The sequence below is a fragment of the Pezoporus flaviventris genome, unplaced genomic scaffold, assembly GCF_033815535.1.
Source record: "Pezoporus flaviventris isolate CSIRO_AGI_PZ_B2104156 unplaced genomic scaffold, CSIRO_AGI_Pfla_v1 ptg000100l, whole genome shotgun sequence".
NCBI lineage: Eukaryota > Metazoa > Chordata > Aves > Psittaciformes > Psittacidae > Pezoporus > Pezoporus flaviventris.
Genome location: NW_026892648.1, coordinates 3037111 through 3056224, shown reverse-complemented (window position 1 = coordinate 3056224; position 19114 = coordinate 3037111). Strand labels below are relative to the sequence as shown.

Below are 19114 nucleotides of genomic sequence, written 5' to 3'. Positions count from 1 at the left end.
AGCTGGAAGAGATAAAAACCACAACAAGCAATTCAGGAGGCAGGACCTCCACAAGGAGCCACAAAAGAAAGTTATCAAACACTTGTGCTTGAGCAGCACACACAGCATCAGGAATAGATTGCATAGGGGTCACTTCAAGCCTAAAATAGGTTTCCACTTGGGAAGCTACCGAGAACTGTGGAGACAGACTTCTAAAGGACAAGCTATTTCTATGTTCCCCCTCCCCTACATGAAACCCCAGGTACAACACCGCAGAGAAGATACTGCTCTTATCCAGCCTGGCCTTACCCTGAAACACCCATTGTCTCTTGGTCCTTCAGACCCCCCCTGTACAGGTGCTCAAGTTTACCATCAATCACTGCTGCAGTAGGGAACTTCACCTTGCAGACCTTGTAAACCACTGCCAGCTTCAGCCACAGCAGTCTGGTCCTGCTCCACAGCCCTTCCTTTCCTCTTCCTGCCCCCAAAACACCTGATTTACCCTCTCACCCTGACTACCATGGGATTTCAGTGGCTTTTCTCTAGCTGGGGAGGTGCTAAGCAAAACACAGGCAGGCAGGATTTCTCATCTTTTAAATGGCTGATTTCTTCCCTCTTACAACTTTCTAGAACAAAAGGGACAAGCAGCCTCTTCTAAAGTGAGCAGAAACAAAGACCAAGGTAGGTTTCAACGTAATAGAAGAGGGAGGAAGAGGAATAATAGAAAGACAGGCAGGAAATAGCACAAGATTCAGCTTTGGGAAAATACCAGCTAACACATGCAAGGAAAATGATCCGTAGCAGGGATATTCAAAGGGAAGCTGAAATCTGGGAAAAATTAATGTCCACAGCAGCAACTGTGGAGGGACAGTGAGCAGGCAGGGCTTTGAAACCGAGCACTGCCAAGGCAGGGGCTCTACCTAGGGCAGATCCCACCCCTGCAGAAGAGAAGAGGTGCTGCCCTGCTGCTCTGTGGACATGGCTGTGCCCACAGGTGTCTTCAGAGAGATGAGCTTAAGCCCTAGGGAGTCTGGTCACACCATCTGGACACAGTATGGCTGAAAGGGTTAACCAGTCCTTTGTTTTCCTCCCCTCTTTTCAGCTTCAGAAAGCTGCCTCTTTCTGAGGCACCCCAGCTACTTCTGGAGGAAGTTAGAATGGTAATTAAATTCCTCCAACTCCTAGCCTGGGTGACAGGAGCAACCTCAGGCTTGTGGTCATTGAAGCCAACGTTGTAATTGCTCGTGTCACAGCCGTGCTCCATCCTCTGCACTTAAAAGCCAAGATGCAGGTCAGCTCATGTCTCTGCCATCTAGCAGCTGCTTGGTGTCTTCCACAGGCATGGTGATGAGTGCCAGGGCTGCAAGAGGGCCACTGGCCAGGTTGAACTGGCATCACCCTACTGAGTTATGTGGTATGCTCTGAACTGGAAAATGCTGTGCAGGGACAGCTGAGACAGCTCCCAGCAGACACCGTGCAGGGTCTGGTGGATGCAAAGTCAGAAGTGAGAGCCTGGCAAAAGCCAGAAAGCTACAGCTGTCACAGGATTAGGTCTATCACCAGGCCTGGTCAAGGAGGATGTTTGTACAAGAGGAAGGGATGGATTTAAACCCATATACACAAAGCCCTCAAAAATGCTCTGAGGACTAAAGCTGGAGCTGTCTGTTGGTGGTGGGACCAAGAGATGGCTGCAGCTCCAGTGCCTGAGGCCATTCCTGGCTCGCTGCATGAGCTGCTCCAAAGCAGAAGGGGTACCACCCTCTTCTCATGCCAGGAAACAGGCTCTGAGCCCAGCTCACATGCTGGGAGAAGGTTGTGACTGCCTGTGAGGGTCTACAACACACCAGAGCTTGCAAACGCATGTTCTGGTGAGGTTTCTTTTCTCCACAAGCTCACTTACAGCTGGAGACATGCGTTTGTGCTTGTCCCCAAGGCAGACAGCAGCAATAGAGGCATCCTCTGGTGCCAGCAGTGCATGGCAAAGCGTTAGTGACAGCCTCCAGGGATTTGAGAGCAATTTACTCACCACATACAGACAAGTGCTCACCTTCCTTGCTGAAATCCGGCAGGAAAGCTGCTGATTAGTGTCACTCATCCTGGTTGTCTTAAGGCAGGCACCCAGCCTGCTGTGACTCTGCTGAGAACCCACCAGCTCATTGCATGCACTGCTCACCACTAAGACCTAGGTCAGATGGAAGCCTGAGGAGGAGGAAGCGATTGCATGCAAGTCCCTACCATTGCCCTGTCCATCCGAGCACCTCTTTTCCAGTGCAAGCCATGGCTCTGTCTGCTGCTTTTGAACACCCTTAGCCAGCTGATTCCAGCATGGCCTGAGCAACAGGGAAAAGTGAGATCTGTTTGTCTTCACATATTCACTAGCAGGGCTGTTGCTCCAGCCCCCTCGTGTTACTGCCAGTGACAGCAGAGGCAGGAGGAACACAGCTGGACTCCTCCAAGGCAGGGATGAAGCAGGGTGAGCTGCTGCAGGGCCAGCACTTAGGAGAAAAGCATCCTCAGCTTGACAACTCAGCAAATTTGATCTGGAACTGGCAAGAGAGAAAAAATGTAAAGCCTTTAAATGTCATCTCAGGGTTTGGCAGCTAGAAGAACTAAAGACAGAGACAGATAAGCACACAGTGCTGTGCAGAGTACTGAATGCCCTGCTTTGGTCTATGCAGAGTATTTACTAATGTGTCCCACAGCTGGCATGAGCTGTGAGCAACTCAAGAAATCCGGTTTTCTACCACCAGCTCTGCTTTGGGACCTCAAGAAAATCCCGAACCACCCCAGGTTGCAGTTTCCCCTCTTTGCAGGCAATGGTGCTCCCCTGCAACCCCATGTGATGGCAAGGTTAAAGGCTGACCTTGGTGACCTACTACAGCAAGCAGCCTTGGGGAACCCTTCCAGCCTAAATGCAGATGTGCAAGCAAAACCTCTTGTTTAGGTTCTAGACTCAAAGTCTGGTCCGACCATCCCAATTCCTTGTTGTAAGAGGGAATGTCAAAGTCATCAACCCATTTCCTTTGCCGTTGACATCTGTGACCTGGGCAACTCACAGTCTTCTTCTTCCTCCCTCTACCAGCTCTGGGGAGACAACAAGCCCATCAATGCACAACTGGCTCTCCTCTATGTATAAGGCAGCCCTACTTGGAAAAAACCCAGCATTGCTGGCCTGACTGCAGGTGAATACGTGCCAAAACTAGGAAACACAAATACCACATGCCTTTGAAGTCAAGGACCCACCATGGCTGTTGAAGAACTTTCTCTTCATCCTTGCTTTGCAGAGGAGCAAGCTAGGGTGAACTTGATGTCTCTGATCAAAAACAAAGAGGGTTGGGATGCAGCAGATGTGTCTAAACTTCAAAAAGCACTGTGCAGAGTGGGGATATGGAGCACTCCCAGTCCTTGTCCCATCTAAACAAGCCAAAAGAACTTGGTATGTTTCAGCTTTCATAGAATCATAGAAACAAGCAATCATAAAACAAGTAGGTTGAAAGAGAGCTTTAAGATCATTGAGTCCAACCCTTCCCCTAGCATTGCTCTGAGAAGTCAACAAGCGCCAAATCGGAGCCCAGCAAGCAGGGTGTGTGGATGGGAAATGGCTGATGGCAGCTTGCTGGGCATCTGAAGGATGGATAATGCCCAGGAAATCCCCACTGGGAGTCCCCAAGTACATGCTAACGATGTCCTGCCACAATCTGGTTTCACAGAGCTCAGACTGTACTTTTTGCTAGCAAAATAACTCAAAACTGCAGCCAAAAAAAAGGGGAGCACCCAGTCTGTTCTGATAGCTGGGACATGACAGAAATGCCCCATCAAAAAGAGCAAGGGGTTTCTGCTAGGTGGCATAGCAGATCCATGGCACAGCCAAAAATACTATCCAGCCACTCGGCTGCCTCCTGCACAGATTTTAGCATTACCCAGTGCTCTGTGCCCCGTCACAGTACTTACTCTCATGCACAAAACAAAAACGAGACTTGCCAACATACCCAATGGGCCTGTCAAACTAATCATGTTAGGAGGGCTGGAAACACACCAGCAGCAAGAGCTGGCCCCTGCTCCAGAGCCCTTGCAGAAATCACGCATCCAGGAGACGGAAAAGCCTTTGTCGTTCCCGGAACCAGGTCAATAAAAGCAGAGACGACTCCATCCAGAGAGAGAGACTCTTTTTATATGAATCACAAGAAAGAGCAGCTTCAGCTCCCCCAGCTGCAAATAGGTGGGCAGTCACAACGAGCCGGCACGGAAACATGTCTGTACAACACATGTGGGGAGCCAGCCGCCCCACACATGTCCAGGGTCTGGGGCGAGAGGAAACCGCTCCTATCCCCAGCACGGGAGAGCTGTGAAGAGCAGTGGCCGCTGTTTGGTGTGACTTCCCCCCCCCCCCCCCCCCCCCCTTTTCCAGCCTGGTTCCCAAATCAAACGTATAGCGTGCCGGGGACAGACAACAGGCGAGGCAAGGATATCAAAGCTGAGCAATCCCAGGCGGCTTGGAAGGGTCTCGTATTCATGCAGTGAGAATAATCCACCCTTTTGGGAGCAAAACCACTCCAAGTACACTTTGTCCAGGTGCCTCTGGAACAAAACTGCCCCCCTCCCCAAACCCGCAGTTATTTGTGGGTGCACCTTTGCCTTAACAGTGTTATTTCTAGAGCTCTTTTCTAAGTGAGAAGCCCAGAGGACTGGACAGAGACTTTTTTTGATTGAATTTCAGAGCAGCAGTAGCCTTTTGTTCGCTCTCCTTCTTTTAATGTATTTATTTTTCAAACCCTTAGTTCTGATGCACAGAGGAGGATAAATTACATGTTGGCAAAGTTTGGCACAGGCTGCCTTCTCTTTATATCTGAGAGCCATGCTCTATCCACAGGAGAGGATGTGTCCTCGTTATCACCAACATTTTTTAGGCCATGGACAAAAGGACCACGGTGCAGAAAGTGTACCTATAATCCAAATAGGAGCAAAGTTGTTTTATAACATGTAATACTGTTTAATTTCACAAGTGAATGCTTGTGCTTGGCCCCAGGAACCCCAGCTCAGACAGGCAAGCAGCAACGGCACCAGATCCCTCCTTCTGCATTGATCAGCTTGAAGAGCTCCAGCAAAGGGAGGTTTATGCTTCTCACAGATTATCCCATACAGCATGCAATAGCTGCCATGCCTGCATGGGATTTGGGCAGGGATCTTGTGCTGCTGGGCATTTATAAAGCACACGGCCTTGGTGGTCACTTTGGAAGAAGCTATTTCTGGAGCAAAGGTAGTGTGGTCAAAACCCAGCTGCCTGCTGCTGGCACCCCAAAATGCAGTGTCTCCCCTGCAGCACTGGGAAGCCATGGCAATAGCATGGAGCAGGCATAGCTGGGTGGCTCAGCCCCACGTGGCAATGGCAGGGCTCTGTAAGTTTCCAAGTTATTCTCACCCGTGCTCCAGAGACTGAGAAAGCCACCAGAGACCACGAGAAGTATGAAAATACTAGGCTGCAACTTTGTGAACAGAATGCATTCGCTGGCTTAACACCCGCATAATTACAAGCAGGCGGCATCCCTTGATAACTGTTAGCAGAGGGATGTGCCTAGCTGTGTGCTTGCTTTGGGGGAGTTTGTGACACTGCCTACAAATGCAAAGCTATCCACTAGTCTCTCTGCAGCTGGCCCTGCCTTGCCCCGAGGATCTCTTCTTTGAATCGAAACTATCTTGCTCCTCCCAAGGAGATCTGAGCCATCCAATGCTATTCCCAGGGCTGAGCATTGCCTTCAGGGGATATTTGTGTGCTGAGGGGCTGAATTCAAACCCTCCTGATCATTCAGGTTGCTCTGACAGTGTTGGAGACTTCACCCCTCATGGAGGAGAGGATGCTTTAGATGTATAGTTGTCATTCCCATCATCAGTGAGTGATGCTGGTAATGACAGTGGGCCCTGCTCTCCATGCTCATCCACCAGCCAACTCCCTAGCTCCACCTGGCTCTTAGCACCACTGGTGGGAATGGGCAACATATACTGCCCTCTCCTCACAGGGCAGAGTGAACTGACCAGGAAATACCAATTAATCCAATGGATAAAAAGCATGGAGTGAGAACAGCCCCTTGTCCCTCCTCTCAGAGGGGACCCAAGCACCCACCACCAGGGCCAGCCAAGGTCCAGTCACTTCCAGTATCAGATCAAAGCCTCTCCAGCAGCCTTTCCCTCTCATCCATTTCTTGTGCTGCTTCCCCCACCAGTTCCTCTCTCACAAAGCATGTTGCATAGTATTTAAATGCAACCATGTCTGTGCAAGCCAGATTTCAGTTGATCCCATCGTGTCCCCTCTCTAAGGCAAATCTAAGACAGCGGTCACAATCCCTCTATTAGCTGCTGCAAACACAGCTGCGATTGCAGTACAGCATCACTTATTGCAAACCCTTCCAGAGTTCCTCTTCCAGCCTCCCTGCAGTGGGGAGCAGCAGAAAGTGGTCCTCCTGGGGAGAAGAGAGAGGAGATTTACCACATAATGGGCACCAGTATTAATTCTTCTAACTGCTGCAGCTTTCCTTTAATTCTGCAACTTTATGAACATCACTCACTGATGGCAGCATCCCCAGAGGGCATCGCAAGTCACCTGAAGGAAGGCAGCCTCTTCCAGCCCCGGCATCCAGACAGCCTCTGAGACAGAGAGCGGCAGCCACGCTGCCCAGACAGCTTGCAGCCACATCACCGGATCAGCGGTGCCTCAAGAGGGCTTCGATGACATCTTTAGGGTGTCACGGCCAATTAGAGCCCTGACTATACCCTCTAATTAGGTAACACCTTCAGACAAATCACCCTTTCCACTTTAAACCATGTCACGCCTTCGATATGATCCTTAATTGACTTAAAAGTAGACTCAACACTTCTTCCCGGACCTCCTTCCACTTCACGAGGCTTTTCAAAACAAATAAACCCCTGGTCCTCAGCCCTGGCTCAGAAACCAGCTGGGGAAAAGCCCTTCCATCCATTCACACAGGCACTCACCCGCATGGCTCGAAACAACCTCCCCATCAGAGGTACAAAGCAAACGCACTGACACAGCAGCATCCTCCTCCTCTGATCTCTCATTTCTAGCCATCCTAGTGCTACTTTCGACAACAGTCAGCAAAGCATTTTCTAGGAGAACAGGAGTATTTGCAGTGCATTAGCGTCCTGCTAAAAACATTGCCTGGGGGCTTGTGAGGAAAGTGGTACTTCAGCAGAGGAGCCTGATATCTGGCAACAGAAGGCACTAAAAAAAACCCTAACCATTTAGAAATTAATATGCCAGAATGCTATCACGCCTCAACATTTCAATCCAGAAGCTTGATCTCTGTTTTCATTAAGCAATGAATAAACTGAAACGATCCGAATGTTTTCAGTCTCCCACTAGCACAAAATTTTAAATAGATAGGCAAAAAATACCTTACTATCATAACTGCAAACACGCGGAACAGAAACTATCAAAATTCATAGAATATAAATATCGGGTCCTTCCAAGCCTGCTATGAGAACAATGTCTCTTTATTTGCTTTTCATGAGGTTTGCTCTAAGAAGAGATAAAGACTGCAGTATAGAGCATTTTAATATACATACACACGTTCACATCTGGAATAACAGATTTTAAGGACAGAATACAATATTACCGCTGAATGTATGCAGAAATGCATAAACACACCCTCAAAAACATATTTTTTGCACCCTACTCAGATATATACATGGACTCATATGTACCATATAGGTATTTACACACACCCCCACCAGGTTTCAGATCTATCAGAACCGTTCATTAAATGGGACTCTGTAAAGTTTTTGCTGCTTTGGGAAAACACGACCCTGAGGAGACATCACATGTGAACTTAACATCCAGCAGAAAATGAAACCATAACACACTGCATCTTGAAAGCCAGCCCTGAATCTAACTTAATCCCTTCTCTGGACAATGCCTCCAGAGAGGCATTAAAACCAAGCTAGGTGTTTTCCTGGATTTCCCAAATTCCCCGGAGACTCCCTGGCAGTCTGGCTGCATCCATCTCCTCCCCGCTTCAGAGATGTTTCCGGCTGATCGCTCCCATCCTTACTCCGGCTGCTCCCACGGCCGGCGGCTCCTGCGGAGCAGCATCCGGAGAGCCGCGTCCTGCCCTCGCTGCAGGACGAGCTACGCCGGGCACCCCTCGGGGTTTAACACTCAAAGCGTGCAGGGGGATGATGTGCGGGCTGGAGGGGTCAAGAGCGGCTTTGCATCCTCCTTCCCCATCCCAGACAAAGGGATTCCAGCAGATCTCATGCCCCCTAGTGTCATCCAGGCGAACGGACCGGCACCGGCACCGGGTACCACACGGCCCAGCCCGTCCCCGGACTTAACGACAGTAAAGCCGGCATCGTGTCCTGCTAGTATCTGGAGAGCAGTTCCCTGCCATTTCCCACAGCTCAGGTGAAAGGCAGCATGAGCTTGCTGGCCCTCCCGACCACCCCCAAAGCAACAATAGCCCCCCAGGTGTCCCCATGCCCGGCACAGTGCCACCTCTGTTACACTCCGGCAGAGCCTCAGCGAGATCTGCCCCACCAGAAGATAGCCCGAGCGGTGTCCCTGGCGAGGGACCAAGAGGAGGAGGCAGAGAGCATCTGCAGTGGACACTGTCCAGAATACAGCTCCTCCTAAAAATAGATGGTCCCTGGAAGGGCCGTGCCCTTCCAGGGAGTGGGAAGGCTTGGTGCTGGGAGCTCAGGGTTTGGGATGGCAAAACTTCAAAGTGTATGAATGCATGACACTGCTTTTGCACTAAGTCAGCAAATTCCCTGTGAGAGCACCTGTGGCATGAGCTCTGACCATTAGCACGAGAAGCAGTGCACAAAACGCAGCATCGTTGCCTGCCCGGCTACTCTGACCAAGCAATAAGATCCAGTATCTCCCAGAAAATCAGCCATGCTGACTGCAATACTAATGGGTGCAACTGGCACTGGACCGTGCACATGGAGCACCTGAACAAGAGGAGGGTGTTGGACAGAGCATGGGAAATGTGCACTGACCCTGTGCATCTGCCTCAGTTTCCCCACCTGTCCAGCGGCCATGATGGAGCTTGCCCTCTCTTATCTTTGTCGTCCTTCCTCGTTCAACTATTAGCTCTTGTGGGCAGATGCACACACTGGGAGCCACAGACAGCACCCAGAGCTCTGTTCCCTTCCAGCGTATGCTAGCAGCACGCAAGCAACCTCGGCAACTCATTGCCAAAATTTGGAGGAATTCTCCCCAGGGCACTGACCTGGGTATGCTGCTTTCTTCTGCAACACCGAGCAGGGACTATAGCTTAGAATAATGGGGAAGTAACTCAGTTCAGTGCTGACAAAGCATCACAAGCCCCAGCGGGGTGGGAGGGGAGGAGGTGTCCTTCCCTCACACTGCCATGCCTGGTATACATCATGTTTAGGGCCAGGCATACGTCACCGACACAAAATGGACAAATTGGAGGGATTTCAGAAAAACGAGCGACAAAAATGATCAGGAGGCAGAAGGGATTGATTTACAAGGGGAGAGATTAAAAGAGCTGCGATCAGTCTAGCTGGGCTGAGCAAGTACTGACAGAAGCAGTCGGATGCTAATCTGCAAATGGGATGAAAATGGTACAGGAAGGAATAATTTAGCATCTTCAGCAGAAATGGGATGAAATTAAGAGAAACTCGGGGCTGAGTAGCTAGGAAAAGAATCCCAAACAACTGAACCAACCCAAAATAAAACTCTTCTCCCAGTTGTGCATGACCATTTCTATCAACGCATACGAAGTCCCAAAAACTCTTTCTGCCTAGGACAAGAACCCTGGGGAGCAACTGTGCCTTGCTGCCTAAGGTGACACACACACACACACTCACACAGAACCCTTTCCCACCCCAGACTCACACTCAGGAGAGCAGCAGGGCCTCCACGTTAACCAGAGAGGATGGAGGCTTCACCCTTGCCAGAAAGCAGCAGAGAGTGAAGGCTGAAGCTGTCCGGAGCAGTGGGAAGGTCCCCGCAGAAGGACGCCTTTGCATTCCCAGGTCTTCACGGAGGAAAGGTGCTGAGATGGCTTCCTGCGAAGTCGCAGGAGTGAGCTCAGCTGCGAGCACTCAGATATTTACACACAAACAGCACATTACTCAGCAACTCCCATTTGTCAGGCGTAATGGCAGCGGCAGCAATAATAAACGACAGAGCTGAGAGACAGACTCCCCAGGCGCACAAGCAGCCCCAGCCTGAGCTGAAGCAGGATGCATTCCTCCAGCTTGAGGGGGAATTAACTGAGAGTGGCCAGGAGCTGGGGTTTGCACCCACAAAACTCCTGCTGCCAGCTTTGGAAAGTGAGCCACATCTCCAAAAGCTGAGCTTTGGCCCCACAGTTATTTGTACGTGTAAGTGCATCACAAGCTTTCTGGCTCCAAAAGGTACCAGGGATTCTTTTTTCCCCAAGTCCAAGAGGTGCTGAGCACCTCCCATAAGGATGGGGACAGACCTCCTTGGTAGGATCAAGTCCTCTCAGGGTAAATCAGACCAAAGATAACACACAATTGTCAGATCCTGCCTTGGCCTTCTCTGACAATAGGCTCTGATGAAGTTATCTTAAAGGGATGTTCCAAAGAAGTCTTCCAGGCATGAGGCTCTCATTTCCAAAGCACAGCCTGGCTTTGAAAACTCTGCCCTCCCCAGTAAGCCCCAGAGAGCTCTGGTCCTTGTACCTGGTCCCAGTGAGATGATTGGTTGGACACAAGCATCCCTTGCACATTACCAGCCATCACAGCAAAGCCCTAAGTCCTCACAGAGGGACAGGACAAGGAGCAGGAAAGGCTTCTCCCACATATTTGCACATTTTGCAGGAAGCATCCAGTGTCCCTGCAGCCTCACTGCCTGCACACACCATGGCAGGACCAGCAGCGGCGCGTGCAAGTCCTGTCCCTCACCGGGATAAACAACATGCGGGCATGGTCAGAGTTAAATGAGCGGAATCATAGCAGAAGTCAGCAAGTTCCTGACCAAAAAGCAATCTGAGGAAAGGATCTCCTGGACTATCCCGCAAATTAAAACACAAAGAGACGTGAAAGAGAAATCAAACGGCTTTGTAGGCAAACCTCTTTCTGCAACCTGCCCTCTGTACAGACCCTCCACATCTGCCTGTAAGCATAGGGTGGGGAAGAAAGGGGTTTTTTAAGAGAGTGAAGAAGTGCTGATCTTTATACCCAAAAAGTTTAGCTGACTAAGAAACAACTGCCAGGGGAGCCAGGGACTTCGAAACATGCAGACCAGGTTCTGTCCCCAGTGAAGGCAGCGCAGATTAGCTCCTGCACTGGTTGGAGTCCCAACCCGGTTTTAGGATTGCAGTGGGGGAAGTCACCGGGATCTGGAAATGTCAGGGAGTTTGTGCAGCAAAGGGATCGGTGTGTATTATGCAATTCTGGAAGGCAGCTCTCGTACTCACGCTCGGGATGAACTGCCTAGCCCAGGGAGAGCAGTTCCACAGAAGCGCCATGCAGATGCTTTTCTTATAAAATCACACCACCCCCTCAAAAGAAAATAGTAATAATTCAAAATTAAAGCACTGCCGCAGCAGAGGAAAGGGCAGTTTGCGCCTTTGGTGGGACGAAGGGAAAAAAATCGCTCTCCCGCCCAGGAAATCCACGGGCTCCGTTTTACAAAAGAGCCACCCCGCAACCTCAGCTCCAGCCCTGCTCATGCAATGCAGCACGCAGGAGGGCTCATCCCTTCCCACAATTCAACCTGACGCCTCTCGCAGCGGCTGCGATGCCGTCCCCTCCGGGGAACAGGGGTCCCACCGTGCTTGGGGTGTCCGGAGCGCCCCGACTCCGCGTCCCCCCATCCCTCTCCCGGCGGGAACGCCCGGCCGGCCGGGGCGCGGCGCGGACACACACGCACGGAGGAGCAGGAAAAGTAAGTTGCCCAAATTGTTTCCTCACAGGGTTCGTCCCTGCCCCGACGGCGCGGGGGGGTGGGGGGGTGGGGTGGGGTGGGGGGAACGGGACACGGACGCGGACATGCGTGGGGAAAGGTGCGCGGCTGCGGGGCGGGAGGGACGGAACAGCGGGCGCGGAACGGGGGAAGCAGGAACGTTCCCACTCCCCTTTTTTGCTTCCCAGAAAGGCAGCAGTGCTCTGGCGGCGGGCACCGGGGCTCGCCTCCGCTGACCGCCGCTTCTCCCGTCCAGCGGGTGGTATGGGGGTTAGGGTGGGGGACACCCCGCACCGCCCTCCGTCCCCGTCCGCCCGGTACTCACGGCGCCGTCCTTGCCGCCGCTCCCGGCTCTTTACCCCATGCAACCACCGGCTGCTTCTGCACCGGCTCGGGGGCTATAAGCTCTTTTAAACTCCAGCACATAACCCATGTGACCGCAGAAGCCACTGGTAAGGAGCGCCGGGGAGCCAGCGATGAGCTCAGCCCGCACCCCCCGGCACAGCGCCGCGGACGCGCTCCCGGCCCCGCCGCGCTGCGCGCACCCGCCCCACGCACCCGCACACACCGACACACGCACACACAGACCCACGCGTGGCCCCGCCGGTACCGGAGAGCCCTTGTACCCCACCACGGGAGCACACCCATGCGGACACGCAGCTCCCCCCCCCCCCCCCCCTCCATCCCCGCTGGTGCTGGAGCTGGAGGGAGGCACCGCACACACCATTACCCCTCTTCCCCGTGCAAATGCACACGGAGGAGCACACCCGTGGAAGCGCCGTGAGCACGGAGCTGTGCACACACAGACCTGTACCACCGTGCACGGCACAGTCCCTGCGTGCATGGGCAGGGGGCACAATGGAAGTCTCACCCCTGCATCTCCCCTGAGATGCAGACCAGGGTGAAGGCAGCACTCTCGCAGCATGTACATATACACTCAACGTGTGCCACACACACATGAAGCCATGCACACATGCACTGCCTGGCACAACGCACCCTCCCCGTCAGAGGATGCAGACCCACATGAAGGCACCGCGCTCTTTCTGTGCACATCCTTGCACACTACTTGTGAGTGTGCATCCCCTTGCACAAGCACCCTCTCAGCGTGCAAAAGGAAAGCATCACATGCAGATGCAGGATGAAATGGAAGTGCTGCACTCACCCCTCTTGCACACACATACATGCTGCACAGCTGAACATACAAGAATGCTCTCACACCCTCTTGCACAACTGATGCACAAGTGAAGCAGCCTTCCCATGTGCACCCACCTTTCCCGCTCCAATGTAACTTGCTGGTTCCTGCCAAACAAGCCCACCCTGCCCAAGCATTGTGCCTCATGGCTCTGGGGTCCCATGTGGCATGTGGGGTGGTGGTCAACCTATTTCCCACTGCAGGTAAAGGCTGTGAGCTGTCACACACACAAGGAGGTCTGCAGGGCAAAAAGGACACGCATCCTTTCGTGCTGTGCACCACAACTCCTGACCAGGCAGAAGCTGCAGGGGTGGCCATGCAGCCGGGCCGGGATTGCCAGCCCAGGGTGCCTGTTCCAGCCATGGCACGACCCAACTGGGAGTGCCAGGGTGAAATGTGCCAAGGGGGGGACGGGAAAGTGTGTGAGGCTTTGGTGTGCAAAAGGCTGGGACAGGCAAGCCTGGCTGGGCAGGTGCAGGCGTGTGCTGCTGGGGCACGCCAGCAACACGTGTGAGAAGGCAGAGCTGGCAGGCAGAGGGCTTCGCTGAGAGCTGAGTTATGGAAAATGACTCTTTCCAAGGAATTGCTAAAATTAAAGCAGCAGCGAGGCCAAAAGAGCAGGAGCCAAAGGGGAGGGTGAGCAACGACAGCCGAGCGGCCTCAGGGCGAGGAAGGGCAGGGTGGGCAGGAGGCCGAGGAGAAGGCACCCTGGCAGGGCTCCCACATCCCCACAGCTCCTGTCACCCACACAGGCAATTGCAAACAGCCTCCGGGGGGGCGGTGGGGGGGTGTGTGGGGGGGGTGGATGGAATTTTGGGAAAGGCTGCTTGGCACCATGGTGGCAATGGCTGGGGGTGCCATGGGGCTGGGGGGTCTAGGGGAAATCGCCCTTCACAGGCACATTCCCCAATGGTCTGCCAGCATGCAGATAAATACCTCTGTTTCCCTAGCTTGGAAGAGACAAATGCCCATGGAGAAAGAACCTGCTCGCTGCCAGGGGCTAGGTGCCAGTGAGGGGCAGAGAACAAGGCTGGCAGGGGCTTTTTTTTGGGAGCACTGCAAATCCCTACAACTCCTAATGGGAGTCTTCTGCACTCCCCCCTGTCCCAGGTTCTGTGGCAGGACTGGGGTGCTGGTCACTGGACATCAGCATTCGGGTCTGCAGTGAGGGCTGTTGCAGCTTCCAGATATCCAAACGTTCCCAGCACAAATCCCCGTGACTCAGGAAACAATGCATGCGGGAAAACTGTGCAGAGAGGACTTGGGAGAAATACTTCCATTGGCATGTTCCCACTTTCCCTGGCATCCCAGCACTTCTCCTCGTCTGCAGAAAACAACAGCAGTAATAACAACAGCACAACTTTCTTCCCGATCTTCCTGTTAAAGAGAAAAAAAAAAAAGAAGAAAGGTAATCTGCAGGCAAATCTACAAAAGCCAGTATGTTTTGTTTCAATTAGATATATGTCGACAAAATTAAAGATACCACCTCTCCCTGCAGCCCTGGCCTTACACAGACAATGTCACAGAGGCAGAGGAAGGGGCTGGGTGGAAGCCAGGTTTTGTCTAGTTTTCCATTGATGCTACTAAAAGCCACTATTAATTGGATGGAAATAATGATGTTTTGTCTCAGATGAAGGTCCCTAATAAATTATCTGTTTATTGTTACTGGTTTTATCTATGAAGAATAACCAGCATGTTAGGACTTGGGGGGGATTTGTGATAGATAATAGCAAGTCCTGAAAAAGCAGGAGGGCAGACTAGGAGCAGAGGGGGGATGTATTCAAGGCTGTTCAGCAGGTTGCAGCAGAGCTGGAGAATGACCCTCCTCCCCCAGAGACTCCAGACTGAAATAGTCACAAAATGAAAGAAGAAGAAAGAAAATCCCCACCTCTTTTTCTCTCTTCATCCCTCCAGCCCTGCGGTCAGCCAGGATCATGTCCGAAAAAGGGGTAAAAGCTGTGCGGGAAACAGAAACTCTCAGATGCCACTGGGAAATGTGTCAGGAGAGCAGGTGTTTTTGTGGGGATAGGATGGAAAGGTACTGCAGCACCAATAGGTCCAGGAAGAGAGCTGGACCCAGGGACATGATTCTCCACTAGTTTACGAGCTAGCATTAGGGCTGGTTTCCCCATCCACTGTATCCCAGTGCAGGCTTATCACAAGCCTGTACACTGATGTTCAACCAGGAGACTATGCCACTCCACCCCATTACATGTTGACAGCTGCCTCCAGCAGCAGTGGTACCCTGGAGCAGGACAGTGGATGCTTCACAGCCATGTGGTGGGAGTTAGGTAGAGCTGAGCCATAGTCAGACCCTGGACATTTTGAGCTCGACCTGGCCAGCTTGTAAAGCAGCAAAGATGCCTCCAGGCCAAAGCTCAAGAGGAGAGCATTTGCCTGGTTGTACCCAAAGCTGTGTGTATATAAGGTGAGAGTCTGATCCAGTGTCTTTACATACTATTTATTTGATACCTTGTGGCAAACATCTGGCCAAATTACTCACGGATTATTCAACCATCAGGAGAGCTTATTGAATGATTACTGGTGAATCATTTGTTCAAAGTAAAATGCCCAAATTCTTACACTGAACTACTGTCAGGCAACATGCAAATGAGCTTAAGTCCTCCAAAATCCCTGAGTTCACATCTGCCCCTAAGTCTGTGCTCCTTGCTCATGGCTTCCCCAACATATCCGCCCCCTGCCCGACCTCTTGCCACCGGCAGAAGCAAGGTGAATAGAAGACGTGGGGAACCATTCCTTGAATTCCTGCTGGACTTCAGGCAAACAACAACACAGCAGGCTGAGTTAGAAGCCTTGTCTTTTGCCTTTGCACAAAAGAGATTCTCTGAAGGGGGAAAAACCCCACAACAATGGTGAGGAAACGTACAGGGTAGGCAAAGAAAGAAGCTGACCTGGCATGCCACAGGCCAGAAAAAAGTACAAATGATCTTGCAAAGAAGCAGGAAAAGATGGGAGCTACAGAGCCAACAAGCTTTTTACCAGCCCGATTTAATCATCTTCTCAGCAAATGCTCCCCACGAGGAACAAGAGGGGTAAGCAAGATCATGAAAAGATTGCAGGCAAAGGAATTCTGCCGGTACTCCTGGACTGATTAAAATTCCTCAGGACTCATGGCAGGAGAGATTATTTTATGTAAAACTTCACCTTGTCCTTATTACATTTGCCAAACTTCTTCCTGTGTAGATAAAGGGGAATGGTGGGAGGTGCGTGCTAAAGACAAAGATGGAGATAATAAGTACAGGACTTGGCTGTAGCTTTCCAGCCTGTTACCCATTTGCCTGGGAAGGCTGGTGGTGGTGAGAGTCTGCGTGTGTGCACACAATAAGGTGCAAAAGCAAGGAGAGGCCGTGGGGACATAAAGCCTGGGCAGAACACAACGTGGCAAAGGTTTGCGAGGGAGAAAACCCTCTCCTTGGGTGCAACCCTGATCATGGGCACCAAGTGGCTTGCAGTGATTAGCGTGATTTGGGATGCCGAGCAAACCAGGTCCCACCAGCGAGCAAAAGTGATGTGAGTAAAGTCTCCATGCGCAGCAAGGTTTCGGCGCATGTGGTTATCAAACTGCTCCTGGGAAACAGAGATTGGCATATGGTGAGACCCCTCACTGCTACTGCCGGGTAAGATTTCGATGACAAAGTACCGCCTGACACCTGTTATAAATAACAGCCGTCCCATCACCCACTCAGCACATGGCCCGCTGCTGCCAGCTCCTCGCTCGGAAGAGGCTCAGCGTGGAATGAAAGCCATATTTAAAGTACATTTTCGCATATGTCTTCCCGAGCTAGCAACAACAGGAGAGGGGTCTGGAAAAGGTTTCCCCTAGTTCTAGTTTCCCTTTGGTGCCACAAGCAGAGCCCCACGTAATCTCATGCAAGAATCAAGAGTGTACAGTGATTATATTTTCATTTTCCATCACTGTTTCATGGATGTCCTGAATTACGGGTGTTGCGATGTTCCTGGGACTGGGAAGTCATCACCATAATCCTGTTTATCTTCCAGGTGGAGGGGTTTTTTTCACCATAGATCAGGACATCTGAGAGGGTGAGGTGGTGCTGTCCCACTGTCAAGGCTGAGGACCATGTAGGTGTCCAGAAGGATGTGGATGGCACAAGGCACACATACAATAGTGCACATCTTTGGGATGGGACCCAGGCGTTCTGCCTCCAGCCCCTTCTGTAGCAGGATTGCACCTAAACCACTATAGGGGCTGCAGCCTTTTACACATGGCAGAGGTGCTCTCATTACCATTGTGAAAGCAAGGATGTCCTGATGGTTGTGGCTTTTGTCTAGAATGAGAACCCCTGCCATAAAACCCTGCCAGTCGCCAGTAATATGTAAGCCCATCCCAAGCTGTGACTCATGCCAACACAGCTGGTTTGCCCTCCACTATCCCCCTGTGGATTAACACCTTAAGGCAGGCCAGCATCTGCTGCACCGTGACTCCTTGTTCTGGTTGTGGTGCTGGCTCCTATCACGAATCATCTTCCTTGTGTAGAAAGCAGAAGCCAGGGATTAGTGCGGTTTGAAGTTCTTAGCATGAAAGGTCGGGTTTGAAAGAAAAAAAGTGAAAGAGCTGCTTTTTGAATGTCTTTTGGTGAGGAATTTGCAAACCCCTGTCCCCACGCTTTTCAAAAGGTTTTGTAGGGTTTTTTTTTGTAAGGTGGGAGGTTGAGGGAGGGAGATTAATTTTGTTTCTCTTTCTCTCTTTCTGCCTTTAGCTGAAAAGCACAATTCCCCCAGAAAAACGCATTTGGGGCATATATAATATTGCAGTTAAAAAAAATCTGGGAAATGTCATGAGAGATCGAAGATGACTCAGTTTCAAACTCTGCAAGTCAGAAACACCTCAAAACATCAGTGCTGGGTGTGGGGAGCAAGGGAAGGAGAGGAGGGAGAGCTCCCCATCTCTGCCAGCAGCCCCTATGAGCTCCTGGTTGCTGCATTGAGGGCAGAGAGCCACAGTGGGAAATGACCATCCCAAATGTGATGCCTGGAAAAAGATGCCACCACCACCACCACCTCCCTTCCTTTGCTCCCCACTATTTGGCTCTCAATGAGTACTAACCTTTTAAACATGCATTTTGTGATGATTTGCTGGGTTTCTTCTCCTTAGCTTTAAGGGTAAATTCCTATCAGCATAAGCTTATAGTTCAACCAAGGAAGTGAAACCTTCTGTGCTTAAGCCACATCCTCACCTCATAGATCCTTGGTGCCTCTATGTGGGGCGTGTCTATACCATGAGGATGAATGGCTTTCATGGGCACTAAGGAAGACTGTTAAGGACACAGCTATGCATCATAAAGCCCTTAAATTGCAAAGGAGAAATATCCCCTCTTCTTGCTGCTGCTGCATCCTCCACCATCTTCCTCCATCTCCTTTCCTTCATTAGCCATATTCCCAGCCATCCCTTCCTTCAGCACTACTAGTGCCAGGACCAAAACTGGACAAAAGTTTGCTTTCCTCTCTCACAACCTGGCAAAAGCACATAGAGTTAAGCACACCTGCTTGTTTTCCCCCATGCTGAAATGTTTCACTTATGACCCTTAACAATGCTCTTTTATTTTAGTATAGATTCATTTGGCTCCTGCTCAAAGCTGAGAAGCTGACCCTTGTTCTGCAAAAAGATGCCAGAATGGGACATTAAGACAAATTGCATAATTGCTTTTTATCATCTTCTCAAAGGAGAAAGGGCATGTTCCTGTTCTGAAAACTTCAGTTTTGAGAACTTCCAACTGAAAAATATTTTTTTTTATTTTTTCCTTCCCAAAAGAAGTCTCAATCAGCCTTAGATTGGAGTCTTTTATCTAAGCCCAGACACATCTGTTTTCACAAGAGAACTGATGGGCTTCTTCTCACTGGGTTTTAATGAGATGATCTTAGGGTCCCTTCCAACCCTAACTATTCCATGATTCTATGACATCTCCTATTTTGGGAACACCTTTCTGCCTGGGACAATACACCACTGGGAACAGAAACGCAGGTCCTGGGAGCATTCAACAAGTATC

General features: G+C 51.1%; 1 protein-coding gene across 3 annotated transcripts in view; it reads right to left on the bottom strand.

Moving 5' to 3' along the window:
* CNTFR (ciliary neurotrophic factor receptor) overlaps positions 1–12443 on the bottom strand; it is a 205758-nt gene extending 193315 nt beyond the window's left edge. Inside the window, exons 1-2 of one of the 3 annotated variants that reach the window (XM_061477151.1) lie at positions 12222–12443; positions 9857–10029 (exon numbers count right to left, since the gene is read on the bottom strand). The gene's annotated coding sequence lies outside the window, so the exon portion shown is untranslated. The remainder of the gene's footprint in view (positions 1–9856; positions 10030–12221) is intronic. The other 2 variants (XM_061477152.1, XM_061477149.1) reach the window with 2 other exon arrangements.
* Between the last annotated feature and the right edge of the window lie 6671 nt (positions 12444–19114).